Here is a 9,784-nt window from a genome sequence, read left to right on the forward strand (position 1 = left end):
TTAGTTAGCATAAATCAGTTAAGTGATGAAAAATTAGGTGTCTATTTACTTGTGACCACTCAGTGTACTGTGAAAAATGTGCATATCAAGTCAGGAAAAAGTATGTTATTGACAAAAAGAATGTAGAGAAGTGGGGAAAGGACTGACCCTTGCGGAGCTCCCGATGAAATGTTGAATAGTTTTAATAATGTGTTATTTACTTGAATTACTGCTGTTCAGTTAAGGAGTTAGAAATCCATATGACTATTATATTATTTACTTTCATGGTGTGTAGGCGGTATCTAATGGTGTTATGCCAGACAGTATCAAAAGCTTTTTTAACATCTAGAAATATGGCTAAAGTTGTTTTATTATTATTAAAAGATTTATAAATTGATTCGGTGAGTTTGGTTAGATGGTCTGTAGTTTGTCTCCCTTTGCGTGAGGAGTTTTGAATGTCTGGAATCAGATAATTTTCACAAAAAGGAAAAGTCAATTAGATACAACACGTTCTAGAACTTTACCTATACAACTTACAAGACTTATTGGTCTAATATTGTCGGGGTTAGAGCTATTGGGAAAGGTTTTGGGAATAACTGTGATGGTGGCTTTTTTCCATGTTTCATGGATATTATCCTGATAGTAATGATAAGCTCTCGATGTTGAGTAGGTGAATAAGAAGATTGTTTGATGCATTTATAATGATTAAGTTTCTAATCCTGTCGTGTCCGAGGGATGAGTCTTTAAGAGACTTAATATTAATTTTAAGTTTGCCCATGGTGATTTTTGTGTTGAATATTTCAGTGTTCCTCAAAAACGATCAATTTATAGCTCACAAGTCACTTAGTTGGCTAATATTTATTTACAATTAGAGAGGAGCAATCAATGAAACATCACTTGCATGAGCAGCTAATCATGAGCCGCATTTCGCATAATTAAAATCAAGTTCACGTATATAGCTTTGCATGAATTTGCACATGATGTAGGTTTCTGACGATATTTTTACAATAGACTTTCAGAAATCAAATAAAAACAGTGCATGTTGTTGAATTTTTGGAAGAAAGCTGTTAGGACTAAGGTAAGAAGGTACGGATATGTAAAAGTATTGAATTAATAATAATTTTGCTCTAATAGCTGGATCCATTTGTATGCAAAATATGTATTACTATCAGTAATTTTTTAAGACCATGCCTGAGTACTTGGGAACGAGGAAGGCAACCGGAAAGTACGTGTGTGATTGGTTGAAAAGTATAACGCTGTAAGCATACTGAAGATGCTTCTCAATGACCAGGTGATGTTGATTTTTGTCTGAACTTCTGACCTCTATGAATACAGGCATACTTAATTTCATAGCAAACAAGATTAGACTTAAATTTCTGTAGTAAGTTCTTGCACACTGCACCGATCTCTCTGCATTCTTCTTTATTCTAAAATTGTGTATAATTTCACTTACTAAAAGAATCTACCGTTGTCATTAATTTTTTGTATACTTTAAATTTTCTCCCTACAAAGAAATAATTTTTGCCATCTATTTTTATGTTGGCAGTCTGCAAACTTTGGAAATTTTCACATCTCAACAAGTGACAGAAATACTAAATCAAAAAAATTTTTTTTTAAAGCTGAAACTGAATATTATTTAGTGAGTTTGTCCTATGGTATACTCCAGTACACAGATTTACCACAGAGCAAGTGTAGGGTACACTAACTGGAGGTCTGATGGATATCAAGTAACAGATATGAATCATTTACTTTGTGAACTTTGAGTTTGTCTTAAAGACCAGACAAGATACAAAAACGTACAATTAAAATCTTTATTTACACACACCAAACACAAGACAAACAAATGCACCTTTATTGTGGGTCTATTGGACTGGAGAGAGAGAAGTGAAGAGAAACCTTAGCAAGCTGTTTTTCACCAGTCCAGTGCCCCCCTCCCATTGTATGTTAAAGAAAATAAACCCCAAGCTAAAATATAAAACAAAACAAAGTCTTGCATTGTAAATGAAAATGAAATACTTATGAGAACTGTAAAAGTTCAATGGAATTAAACCTAAGTAAAAACCTAAATCATAGCATAATCTGTCTAATAGGGGAAAAACTTGGCTTGAAATATTACAAAACATAATAATAAAAGTAACAAAGCTAGTTTTGCACGTGACAGTACTGTGCAAGTAAGCCTTATGCAGTTATGCAATCTTCTGACCTAGAAAACTTCTACTCTGGGATATTACAAGCTACCTTTCTTGCAAGAAAATGTGGTTAATTACAAACTAGTGAATCAAGGTCCTGGACAGAACCAGAATCAGGAAAGTTTACTTGAGCAACTTTTTCTGCCTAAACTGAATATGCTAACAGTGATAATTACATATAACACTTTATTTTAATTCTGTAAAATACCCTGTGCGCATGCACCACTCTGTGTTATGCAGCAGCAGAACATTTTTCATTCGCCATCTCATTGAAAAAATTGCAACAAAATGAAACAAATGTCTCGCAAATCCTCTGTTGTTTGGGAGTTTTTTTGGAAAAATGACAAACGACCACAAGAATGCATGCCGTGCAATCAAAAAATTGGTATACCATGGGGAAACAACCAATCTTCGGGAACACTTGAATGGTGTAAGTTTTTATTTATTTATTTTTATTATGATTATTATTGTTTTTAGTCGTAGTTAGCAGTCCTAGTAATGTTACCAGTATGTTAAATTTTAAACTTGTTTATTATGCAGGGTAATTTATTTGTTGTGATGTAAGAAGATTGTTGAAGTCTGGTTATTGAATTTGCTGTTTTATTTATGTATTATTCTCAGCAGATGTTTTCTAAAATTGTATTTATTTCTTTTTTAATCATTTTACAGATTCACCTGTTGCAGTTTATAAGCGCAGACCCCCCGTCAACATCACTCTCGACTCAGAGACCAATTCAACAGTTTTTTAAAAATTCCTCTCTCGAAAAAACGAAAATGATATTACTGAGCACATTGTAGCCTTCATTGCACTAGGTATGAGACCTAGCAATGTAATCGAAGGTGAAGGTTTCAGACAATTGATAAACACTTTAGAGCCATCATACACAATCCATAAAAGAGAGACCATTTCGGATGAGATTTCACTGAAGTATACGTCGATGAAGACCAGAGTATTTGAACAGATCAAGCAATGTATAGCAATCAACTGGACTGTCTTGTGGAGCAGCGATGGCCAGTGACAGCAGTTTTGTTGGACCCAAGTACAATCAAAAGGCTGACCAGAGAAATCTTGATCTGACTTCTGAACAGTGGTGCATTGCTGAAGACACAGCTAAAATTCTGAAGCCCAAAGTAACCCTGACTGAATTCAGTCACAAGAAGAAAACGTTTCTTTATTGGCAACCCTACCTATGCTATCAAATATTACAAAATGTTACTTGGCTCTTCAGGATGAAGACAGCCCTGCTATGAAAGCATTAAAAACAAAATTAACTGAGGAAATAGAGAACAGGTGGCAATTGATATCTGTAATTAAGGAAACAACATTTATATGTTGTGATATGCTCTTGACACTGCTTCAAGTACCTCAGATTTATTGACCAAACAATACAGTAAGTCTGGTAAAATGTTCGACAAACCAGAGTTGGTAGATCAACCTGACCCCCCCCCCTCAAGAATGCTTCCACAAGTGTTGAAGGTGAAGGCATCGATCAGCTTCCAGATGAGGAAAATGTTCAAAGAAACAAACAAACAGAGAAGCAGAAAGACATTGCTACATGATGTAGAGGTTGAAGGAAATGATGATGAAGAAGAAATGAAAGGCACGAACTGGAGGAATATCTCGGAGAAATAAAACCAAAGTTTATTCTAGTTCATTGATCTGGTGGAAGAGAAACAAAGACTGCTACCCAAAACTGGCCATACTTGCAAAACAAATATTATGTATTGCAGCAAAGTCAAATTCCCTCTGAAAGGATTTTTTCCAAAGCTGGATATATAGTAAATAAAACAAGGTGTTCATTGCTGCCCCAAAATGTCAACAAACTTGTTTTTCTTGCTCACAACATGAAAAAATTAGGCAATAAATAAAATTAAAACTACATTGAAGTTAACACTTAAAATATGTTCTAAAATGAACTAAAGGATGCTTTTGTTACACATTTTTTAATTTGCAAAGAGAACATATATCTGAGTATTAAATCATTTCTGGATAGTATTTTGAAATATGTTTTAATTCCCTACAAATTAGTTTTTTATGGGGTTCTCTTTTTATTATAGTTAAAGGTCTCTATTTAACCAAACTGTTAAGGTTATTGTGTTCTGTTTTCTTGTTTATTTATTGTTATGTTTATTTACTATCAGTTAGTTTAATCAACTAATGTTTAATGTTGTTAAAATGTAATGTTATAGTTAAGGGTCGTATTTATTTTCTAACATGTTACTAAGTTTTGTTTTGCAGTTTAATTATAACTACATTTTAATTTATCACTTTTTTCTACATAAATAAAAATCTGTTTTATCTTAAGTAAGCTGGAATTTCTTTGTTTATTTGGACGTGTGTATAAGGTGCTCTTGTACTGTAAAGTTGCATATCTGTGAGTCTCACAAGTGCATCACTTACGTGTACATAAACAGTGCTTTTATATTATTATTATTGTTAACAACACGATTACTGTTCTATATAATGTATTAAAACTATGTGCAAGTGTTTTATTTCATTTCTATGGGTTACCTGTAAAACACTAGGATTTTCAATGCTAGTAGCTAAGGTGATGTCATCAATGAATTATGCAAATTAGCATTAGGGAAGGTTCGAAACTACACTGGGCAATGTGTTCCGAACCTATGAAGGTCAAAATTTACCCCTTTGGTACAGTCCTAACCAGTGATACCTCTCAGTTCAGAAAGGGATAAAGCATATAAAAGTAACGCAGTTGTGTTGTGAATCCACTCATGGTTTCCAGAACTGAAATTCTATGCATGACAATGGGAGCTCTATGTAAGTGTTGAAGGGTGCATGTGATACTTGCATTTTTAATAATAGAAGTGATTGAAGTAGAAAATTGTAACTTTTCAAAAGTGATATTAACTACCTTAGGGTATGATCTTTATGAGATAAGTTATGATTGAATACAGATTTTGCCTCCAGCCTTTCTGTACATTCAAGTGTGGATGCAACATCAAGAACAATAAGATACACATTAGTCAAGGTGACCTTAATGCAGGCCTTGACAAATATTTTCAGATCTAGGAGCCAGCTCAACAACGTCCAGGTCTGATATAGAAAAGTTATGGAATGTATTTTGAGTCGGTTGTGTGGTTATGGCATGAGACATAGTTTTACACACAAAAAACAAAGGGTTCATTATTAAACTTTATTATATAACATATATTAAGTTTGAACTTCAATATATGCAATTATTAAAATAGTAGACTAAATAACTATAACTTAGATGGATTCTTGCAATGAATAAAAATAAAATAAAAATAATCACTATGATATTGATAGGCCAAACAGCTTGTTTCAGAGTAAGTCTAATCTACTCATCACTACAACTTTGTACAGCAATAATCAAAGATCTTTTGGTGTTCCTAACATAACTTCACTACTGTTTGTACCAAGAAATGGGGCCATATTTATTTACTTTCACAGAAACGAATTCATGCTAATGATCACATGATATCAACAACCACTTGATAGTACAGCCTAAACTAACTGTCTTTGGTCCCGTCTGAGTCTGAATATGTGCACTGATTGGTTGAATTGAGAGAAAGAAGAAAAACAAAATGTTGCGAAGTTAGTAATGTGTTGTGCAACCACAGCGTTTCATTCCTGAAAAGACATGAAGAAATGCTGAATCCACCATTAAAATCCTAGAAACAAATTTCAATTTTGGATTCAAAGAATGTGAAAATAGTTCCGGACTTCCAAGAGTCCAAAACTGTTCTAGATTTGAGTTCTTCTATTTAGCACATCCCTACACATGAATGAAATGGGAGAAAATACTAGGCACCATGATGAAATGTTTAGTCGCCATGTGGACCTGGTGCTCGGGAGCTCTCAAGACCTGCCTTATTGGATGAGCAATTGCTGAAAAAAAAGAACTGAACTAAAGGATTCAAAAGGGCAACCTATTTTGTTATTATTCGCCAACCATCATTAACAATTTGTTCAACGGTTGACAGGGGTATCACTCTCATCATAAAGGTGAAGTATCTGTATTGAAGAGCATCTAAGCCAATAATACTGGTGATCTATACAAAATTGTTAACTTCCTGACTACTGGCAAGTACAGACAAATACTGTTCCATTATACCATTCCCTCAGGACATGACTCATTGGGTGGGGATTTACCATCCAGTAAAACAATGATTTCAAGCATGCAATAAATGTGGTGAAATTATATCTTGATGTGGCTTGGCCTGCACAGGTTCCTGATTTAAATGTTCATGAGGATGCTGTGGTTTTAGTACAAAGTGAGATCAAAAAGGTGACTAAACAACTTGACAGAATTGGGGAGAGTAATACAGGACAATTGTAATTAAATTCCATGACTGTATATTGATAAACTATATAGCAGCGTGAAAATGAAGGCTTCACTTGCAGAATATTTATACATTGTTCTACTTATTTGCTTTTCTTTCATGTTTTTGGGGTTAATATTTTGTTACACTAATTAATTCACCATCTGGTTGTTTGTGACTCCTGAAAGTATATTGCTTTTTGTTTTAGTATCAGTTTTTATTACTATATATGTTAGAACATTTTAATTTGATATGACAAAAAAAGACCACATGTTATTAATGAGCTTATGCCTTTTGATCCTGAAGCAGGTTATCAAAGTCTACAATTATTAGAAGAAAATGTAAAAAGAAAAAGTTCTTAAGTTATTTTAATCCATAATTTCATCTGATGGCCTTAAGCTTTGAATTTGGTATCATCCTGCTACAAATCTTTCTTGTTTAAACAAACTCAGAATCATGAAGTATTGTTCTGCTAACTCACAAGACCTACAGGAAGTTATGAAAGTACCTAATTTGCTGGTTTATTAGAATTTTTGGTTTGAAGAGATTTACATCTTATTAACTTTTTTTATCTTTGAGCTTGATCAATGACTTTGATCTATAGCTCTTTAAAGATTATTTATTGTGGAAAAAAGCTAAGTCACCTCCATTTAATAGTTATTTTATCCCCAAACTGTATAAATAAGTATATAAACAGCAACAGTCACTCTCAAACATGCAATCATTACCTACCACAAAATGAGAGGTAAAAAAATCAGATTAATGCATGTAAGTTAAACGTGTAAGCTGTAGTTTGGTTTATATGTTTGTTTGCTATAGGGCAAATGATGCAATATCTAGAAAATTTATTAACGTTAAGTCATCTGTAGAATCTAGAAATGTAATGTATGTAGAGACAAGGGTATGATATATATATGAGAATTGGTGACATTGTATTAACTGGCCACAAGTGATTTAGTTAAGTGTTAGCTTGACAGTGAGAGCTATTGCACCTGTAACTGAAATTCTGCAGTTAAGTTTTGAATTTGTGTGTTAGGCATATGTTAGTTTCCAGAAGTTCTGTTATATGTTATTTGAATCGTTAAATTTGAAGTTAGGCCTATAAGTAAACTTAGTCTGTAACAACTGTTATTCACTTATTGAAGAAACGAATTTATCATTACTGAGACAAAACTTCATATTATTTTTATCAACTAATCCAAAAGAACCTGCCCAGTGATAGAACATGTTATAACAATATCAGGTGGGACTACAAGGTACAATGTACACACAACATTGTATGATTAACACTCAATTAATTGAAGTTAGAACTATTTGTTGATTGAAAGGTGAATGGAACCCAAGAGGCTTTGTGACCCTTACTTTCAAAGCCATTGAACAGAGCTTCACTAACTTTTTTTTCCCACTCAATGACTGTTGAGATCTTTATAAAAAGCTCATGAACTATTAGAAGTATGTAAGAGTTTTGGGATATACTACAGTATATGGCTTATAAATATGAAGTACACAGAATGTAAGTAGTTATACAGAGGTTTATATAAACAAGTTTTAAAGGGCTTTTTTACATTGTTTTTCTTTTTTTCGTTTCTGCTAACTGGTAGAAAATTGGTTTGAAACTACCATTCTAAAGACCTTAAACTGGTACAGTATAAAATGGAACATTTGTTTTCAGCATGAAAGTGAAGATCGTGAAACAAAAAGTAGAAATATATTGTCAGGGACAGAACACAAATATGCATGTAGTATCTAAAACAACTGTGAAGGATTTCACAAAAATATAATACTTTTTTATTTATTTATTTTTTTTTTTGGAGTGAGTGCATTCACTTAGGAGGAGTAATTAAGGTATATTAAGAGTTGGCACTTGGGAATATGTTAGTGCTTTGCATGCATACTTTGAAATAGGAAATAGTTTGAACTAGTCCTGGAGCATCATCCATTGGACTGTTTCATAATCACTGGAAGGTGAATGATGTCACAAAAATATAATAATTTACCTAGGATTGACACTTGATGCTGTGACAGATTCCATATTTTTATTCAATTTCAACCTTGAAAAGCAAATATGGTAGATAAAAGTGATAGAAGGCTCAGAGAAAACAGTATCAATAGCCAGTATTGAACTAAAAGTTTATTATACTCCTTTTTGTTATGCATGATGCTTTGGAGACTTGAAAAAAGGATAGTGTTGTGGTATTGTCTTACAATATCCTGATGATATGATAACTAAAAGAAATACTTTTATAAATCTTGCTTGTGATGGCCTACAGAAAAGGTTTGTGAAGCTAAGGAATATATAACCTAAAAAAGAAACTCATGTTCTCATGGGACTTCTTTTTGGGGTATGTCATTATTGAAGAAGGAATGCCCACAGACACAGTTAAGATAGAACTGGAGCAAAGGTAATAAAAATATGAATAGGCTTCTGTTTTAAAGAGAGCCTTACTCTAATATTAGTGTTAGCTTTTTAAAGTCTTAAAAAAAGTCTGTTGAACCTAGACACAGATACTATTGAGCCTGCTGTAGAAGCTGTGTAAAAAGGAGGTGATTGCCTACTTTAGGAAATAAGTGAGCATACTAGAAAAAAGATGCTGAACTATTGATAAGGGTTTTTAAGCTGTGTCTTGGATGTATGTCATTTCCACCATAACCTGAAGTAGAAAATGAATTATGATTATCTTGAAGATTAAATAGTAATATGGCTGTGAATAATGACAGGAGTATGACTTAACTTTATTATGCCATAATTGGCAGAGCTACGGAAATGCTGATAAATTTTCAAGGAGACCTGCAATGAAAATGGTTGTTAGTATTTCTACATCAGGAGTTCCTGTGAATTCAATTAAGAATTAAACAAGTAGAAATTCTAATATTATCTTTTACAGGCTAAGGATTATTTTTAGTGGTAAATAACTTAAGGATGGTAAAGTTAATGACTAGTACTTGACATTTCATTTAATGGGTTAATTATGAAGCAGGAAGAGTATCTTGACAGACAATGGCTCCATCAGCCCAAATAAGGATTTTTTTTCACCCTAGTGACAACAATCTGAGCAGAAAATTAAAATATTTGGAAGGCCACAAGAGCAATTCAGGCTATTTCTAATTTCAAGGTTGTTCCAATGAAAAGAATGTTGTTCCACAGTCTTGCAGTATTTGAACACCTACATGTTAAGAAAATTTTGGTGAAGGTACAAATGAGGTTATTCTGAGTGGGATACTACTGATTCTTGAAAGTGCATGTGAATTTCTGATAGTTGTGAACAGAAATTGTAGTGTTGGGTTACTCTTAAAATGTAGCCTCTGATGAC

The 9,784-nt window shown here is 33.1% G+C and overlaps 1 protein-coding gene across 7 annotated transcripts in view; it reads left to right on the forward strand.

Moving 5' to 3' along the window:
• LOC106458387 (RNA-binding motif, single-stranded-interacting protein 1-like) overlaps positions 1 to 9,784 on the forward strand; it is a 133,749-nt gene that overhangs the window by 25,205 nt on the left and 98,760 nt on the right. The gene's annotated exons all lie outside the window — the stretch shown is intronic.

The sequence above is a fragment of the Limulus polyphemus genome, unplaced genomic scaffold (assembly GCF_000517525.1).
Source record: "Limulus polyphemus unplaced genomic scaffold, Limulus_polyphemus-2.1.2 Scaffold0, whole genome shotgun sequence".
In the NCBI taxonomy this organism is placed as follows: Eukaryota; Metazoa; Arthropoda; class Merostomata; order Xiphosura; family Limulidae; genus Limulus; species Limulus polyphemus.